The sequence below is a fragment of the Gadus chalcogrammus genome, chromosome 19, assembly GCF_026213295.1.
Source record: "Gadus chalcogrammus isolate NIFS_2021 chromosome 19, NIFS_Gcha_1.0, whole genome shotgun sequence".
NCBI classification, from domain to species: domain Eukaryota; kingdom Metazoa; phylum Chordata; class Actinopteri; order Gadiformes; family Gadidae; genus Gadus; species Gadus chalcogrammus.
The window spans coordinates 992,235-998,234 of record NC_079430.1 but is presented as its reverse complement, the minus strand read 5'-3'; the positions used below and the strand labels follow the sequence as shown (position 1 = coordinate 998,234).

The 6,000-nt window shown below is 47.8% G+C and overlaps 1 protein-coding gene across 4 annotated transcripts in view; it reads left to right on the top strand.

The window, feature by feature from the left end:
• Positions 1-1,166: 1,166 nt before the first annotated feature.
• plppr1 (phospholipid phosphatase related 1) overlaps positions 1,167-6,000 on the top strand; it is a 105,490-nt gene continuing 100,656 nt past the window's right edge. For all 4 annotated transcript variants that reach the window (XM_056577895.1, XM_056577896.1, XM_056577898.1 and 1 more), the window contains exon 1: positions 1,167-1,486. The gene's annotated coding sequence lies outside the window, so the exon portion shown is untranslated. The remainder of the gene's footprint in view (positions 1,487-6,000) is intronic.

The window sequence follows — 6,000 nt, the reverse complement described above, 5'->3', positions numbered from 1 at the left end:
TTTCGTTTGGCAAGTAGCCGCTCATTGCCGAAAATAAGACCCTTCAGGTTGAAGCACCTCCGTTTCGCGTCGGTGTCCGGTTCGCCCTGTCTTGGCTTATTTTCCCGGTAATGACCGGCGTTCTATTATCCCTTACTTAACGTCAATATTACTCTCCATGTGGAAGTGAAAATAGCTTTATTTGTAATAACAATATTATGCTGCTGTATTTTCAGAGACCACCACGGATATTTGAGTTTGCTGCTTTGAGCCAGACCGGTCTCTATGGGAGCTCAGCTCCCACTGGCTCCGACCTAACTCGAACCCTGGCTATAGGTCTTTTTACACTGCCGAGCCGGTTCGGTCGCCGCTTGGCATGCCGGGCGATTTCACCTTCTTATCTCAAGTTAAGTTACGTGTGTAAAACCGAGGGGGTCAAATCCCCCGTTCGTCACGGCGCAGGCTTTCTTGGTTCACTGTGGAAGGCGGGGCTGCGCACGGAGTCTCTGACACCTCTTTAGAATAATTTGTATTATTGCATACTCCAAATTTTTTAATTAGCATCCTACGAGTAGGCCTACCCCTGGATTCCTCGTTAGCTACGAGCGTTTTCACGACGTTCGTTACCATCGAGGCCCAGGGCAGTTTCCCGAAAGCATCGTTAGCCTAGGATCGTGAAGTGCATCGTACGAGCATCGTACAGTTTTCGAAAGCATCGTTGGTAACGAACGTCGTGAAAACGCTCATAGCTAACGAGGATTCCAGGGGTAGGCCTACTCGTAGGATGCTAAGAACATTGTGACACCTGCTTCAAGTCCACCACTCGATTTAAATCCTATTCGATCGCTTTTTACTACATTTTATTTAGGACGCCTTGTGTAGGCATACTCTTTATGAGCGTACATTTGGGATTTTATGTTTCCGTTTGGCAACTGCTACAATTATTTGCATTCAATCTAAAGCTAAATTGACTGCAGTGTCAGTGATTTGAAACACTCATTAATTATGAAGACTTTGAGGTTATTGTACTAAAATATATTTATTTATTGTTTGTATAAATTCCTTCCGCCTTTCTTCTTGTCGACTCGATCAGATTACACTCACTCAACATTCATAATACATTCATGGAAAAAAATCGGATTGTGGACCTGGTGACAGGTCTGTCTGGGGCACGGGGGGGGGGGGGGTGGACACACTGGACGTGTCGGACTCGGTAGACCGTATACGTCTCGTAGGGTCCCAACGTGAACCAGTGCGCTTCACCGTACAACCATGCGTGTGCGTGTCTGCTAGCCACGCCCATCCTACGTCACAGGCACGGCAGCACACATTCTTCTCCATGTGCACGAGCAGTGAGTGAGCTGTACGCTCGCACACACGCTGCGTGGTAGTCATCACAAACGGAGAAGCAATGTGGCTTTCCTGATCGATGGGAGTAGTGGTATGAACGCGTTTGGAGACCATTTCACGTGTCTCTCTTGGATGGATTCAGCCTCCTCCCAATACGGTAAGACCTCAGCCGAGTGCAGACTCTGTGTGTTCACCTCCTCCACCAGCACCGCCGTGATGTGCTATTGTCTGTCTGTGGCCATGCCTGGGCAGAGGGAGAGCGGGCACGTCCGGACATCTGGGAAGCGGAGCGTCTTCTCTGTCTTTAAATGGCCTCCGCTTCGGATGCATGGTCGCGGAGCGGCGATGGACGTTTTTGTAAATGAAACACAATGCACATAGGACGTATGGTTACTATGGTCGTGCGATGGGATCGGTCGTAGTCTTAGCGGCTCGGATCGATGGAGGAGATGCGAGATAGAGCTTGATGGACACCTGCTGTCCCTGCAAGTAACCCCGACCTCATACCCGGCTGGGCTCAGCAGAGAAAATACGAGGGCGACAACGAGGAGACTACAGAGGATTTCTTATTGACTGCAAGCAGTAATTAGCGGCAATTAGTCGTTTCTAGTCCCCATATAATGTGCCTTTGGTCGGAGCACATTCTCCTTTCCCCGCCCCCCAACCTCCCCATTCCTATTGCAGACCCCCGACTGTTGCTAATTCGGACAGGATTCACATCGTGCACCGAGCCATGTGTTACAGTGATGCTGATGAGACAAGGCATCACTCTGACCACGACTACTGGACGTTATTAATCTGTGATCATTTAAATTTATAGTTGAAAAAACTCATCAAACCTAATACTAACCTACTACAGTCTAGCGAGCCAGACACTTTTGATGATATTGACTTTCATAGCAATATATGATTATTTCTGTTTATTATAGCGTAGTTGCATCCCCGTACTCCAGATTTGGTGGACGTCCTTATGATGGTATACGCCTGTATTGGGCCTGTTGCTTCTATCACTCTTACGTTAAAGTATAGGGCTCGGAGTCATTATATCATTATAATGCTCTGTATTTGAATGACACATAATATATGATTCTTTGAAGTTCTGACATGTGATGAAGATGGAGATGGAGAGCAGATTAACAATCCAGAGGAAAACAAGACAATAAGACGCGTTAATTCTTTGTATTTGTCCCACGTGCCATATACCTCTCCAACACAGCAGAACCTCAAACATTCATCGTTGTGACCTGGAATGTTAATGCCAGATGATTTCTGTTTTATTCATCATATCCCACACAAGGATAATGTGGCACTGTTGCAAATGTATAACTTCAGGTGAACACAAGTATTAGAATATAGCCTAGCTAGATACTACCTGCGGCTATAGTGCCTTCCTGTGTATTGGGGCTGACCTTTGATGGCCAATGTGGCTACTGGTGAGGTTTATGAACCACGTCCTGCGTGCTATACATCTTGGTTGTGTGTCACACACAGAGGTGTCAAAAGTATTCACATTCATTACTCAAGTAGAAGTATAGATACTAGCGTTTAAAGATACTTCTGTTGAAGTATCAACTCAAGCTTTTTACTTAAGTATAATGGTACTGGTTTCAAAACTACTTAAAGTATTAAAGTAAAGTAATGCAAGGGGAAAAAATGCCATTAAGGACAAAAGCTGAGGGTGTGCCACAGTGCCCTATAGAATTACAATCAGCTTTTTGCCAAGTATGCTCACGCATACAAGGAATTTGGTCACTGCATTTATCCCATCCATGAATTAGTGACACACACACAGCACACCTCTATAGCACATTGCCCAACTTCCCCCAAAAAAACATTTTGCTAAAGGCCATCTAATGACTATAATGTTAATGTTGAAATTGGGATGCACCTGTTTCAGACACATTTATGCCCATTGAAAATGAACGCATATTAGTACAATGCAAATACATTAAAGAACCATATGTGTACTACTGAGCATTAACATGTGTTTCATGGAGCGGAAGATATGATGACTAGTTCCACTATTGGAATGGTGCAAAAAGTCAAACTTCAGAGGCATGTTATCAAAAGCCTTTATTGGGAATGTAAATGTATGTATCCAAGCATAACTGCAGGAATTTAAGATGTAACGAGTAAGAACTGAGTTGTTTTTGCATCCAACCATTTCAAAAAAATCTTCCAGGTACGGCCAGGGATGTAGAAGGGTTGGCTGGTCTTCTTGGCTACCAACCTCCTCACTGGTGCTTGGTTGGGACATTTCGCTCATCTACGTCTGCTATTTCGTAACTGGAAATGGAATGTGGCGCGATTTCTGTCATGTCAGAGAATGTAGACGGGCTCTGGTCATGCGCAGGTGCCATGGATCGCGTATAAACCAATTGGGTTGTCAGAATGGTATCTGTTTCTATTCTCATCCAACCAATCAAATTCACTCTATCCGATGGCGCGAAATATCTGGATAGGTCTTTTTCTTTGTATTTTTTTTAACGGCGGCGGAATAAAAACAAGCCGAAATTAAATAGGAGTTAACAAGGCAATTTTTTTTAATTAAGGAGTAGAAAGTACAGATAAGTGCGTGAGAATCTAAGAAGTAGAAGTAAAAAAAAAAAATTACTCCAGTAAATTATAGATACCCAAAATTTCTGCTTAAGTAAGTTAACAAAGTATTTGTATTTTGTTTCTTGACACCTCTTCACACACACACACACACACACACACACACACGCACACGATTGTCACACATATGCTTATTTATCCAAACAGGGCCGATACACACAATGTGTCCCTTAAGAGGCTTGTACTACATGACCTGTGTTAGGTTTATCTAAAGCAGATTAGCCAAAGGCTAGCACTGTTAGTAGAATCTAATATGACAGACAAAAAAGGAGTCTTGCAGGATTTCACCAGCCTGACAGGTTTAACCAGTGGATGGGTTCTTTATTAGCTTGGATTAATTTGGTTAAAAAATCCTCAATGAATAACGTAAGAAGAGGAGATGTGACCCGGCCTGGAGGAAGCCCGGGGCCCCCGTCTGGAGCCAGGCCCAGACGGAGGGCTCGATGGCGAGCGCCTGGTGGCCGGGTTTGCCACGGAGCCCGGTCGGGCACAGCCCGAACAAACTACGTGGCACCCCCCTCTCTTCATCCCATGGGCCCACCACCTGTGGGAAGACCCGTTGGGGTCGGGTGCGCAGCCACATGGGTGGCAGCGAAGGTCAGGGGTCTCGACGGACCAGACCCGGGCGGCAGAAGCTGGCTCTGGGGGCGTGGAACGTCACCTCGCTGTGGGGAAAGGAACCGGAGCTTGTGAGGGAGGTGGAGCGCTATCAGTTAGATCTGGTGGGGCTTACCTCCACAGTCTCAGCTCTGGTACCGTACTCCTGGATAAGGGTTGGACTCTATTCTTCTCCGGAGTTGCCAAGGGCGTGAGGCGCCGGGCGGGTGTGGGGATACTCATAAATCCCCGGCTGAGCGCCGCGGTGTTGGAGACGAGAGGGTCGCCTCCCTGCGCCTAAGGGTTGTAGGGGGGAAAACTCTGACTGTTGTTTGTGCGTATGCACCAAACAGCAGCTCAGAGTACTCGGCCTTCTTGGAGACCCTGAATGGAGTCCTGTATGGGGCTCCAGTAGGGGACTCCGTAGTTCTGCTGGGTGACTTCAACGCCCATATGGGCAACGATGGAGACACCTGGAGAGGCGTGGTGGGGAGGAACGGCCTCCCTGATCTAAACCCGAGCGGTCGTTTGTTATTGGACTTCTGTGCTAGTCATGGATTATCCATAACAAACACCATGTTCGAACATAAGGGTGCTCATAAGTGTACCTGGTACCAGAGTACCCTAGGCCGAAGATCAATGATCGATTTTGTGATCGTGTCATCTGATCTGAGGCCGCATGTTTTGGACACTCGGGTAAAGAGAGGGGCGGAACTGTCAACCGACCACCATCTGGTTGTGAGTTGGATCAGGGAATGGGGGAAATTTCCGGATGGACCTGGTAAGCCCAAACGAGTATTGCGGGTGAACTGGGAACGTCTGGAGGTGGCCCCCGTCCTAGGTATCTTCAACTCACACCTCCGGCGGAGTTTTTCTGGCATTCCTGTGGAGGTTGGGGGCATTGAGCCGGAGTGGGCGGTGCTCAAAGCCTCCATTGCTGAAGCTGCGGTGGCTAGCTGTGGCCTCAGGGTCTTATGCCGCTTTTCCACTGCATGGTACCAGCTCGACACGACTCGACTCGACTCGACTCGACTCAGCTCGCCTTTTTTGCGTTTCCACCGCGATCTAGTACCTCAAGTGGCTGCTTTTTCTAGTACCGCCTCGCTCTAGGTTCCAAGCGTCTGAGCCGATGCTAAAAGGTGACGTCGGCAGACGGCCGGCCACTGATTGGCCAGAGAGTGTGACGAAGTCACGAGAGCGACATGGCAACCATGCCGGTAACAGCCATAGCAGCGCCGCAGCCAACATATTCCACTTCTTCAACATGCCAGCTAATAATACGAACACGAATACCATCGCATCGATGTTCTCCATTGTTGTTATGTGGGTTCTGTCCATGTGTGGGTTACGTAGGTGTTGTTTGCGTCGCGTACAAAAATACGTCACGGCCCTTTCGCGCAGACGACCCCGCCCACGTCCCGGAGGTACTATTTGCGGTGGAAAAGGACCCGCGCTGCT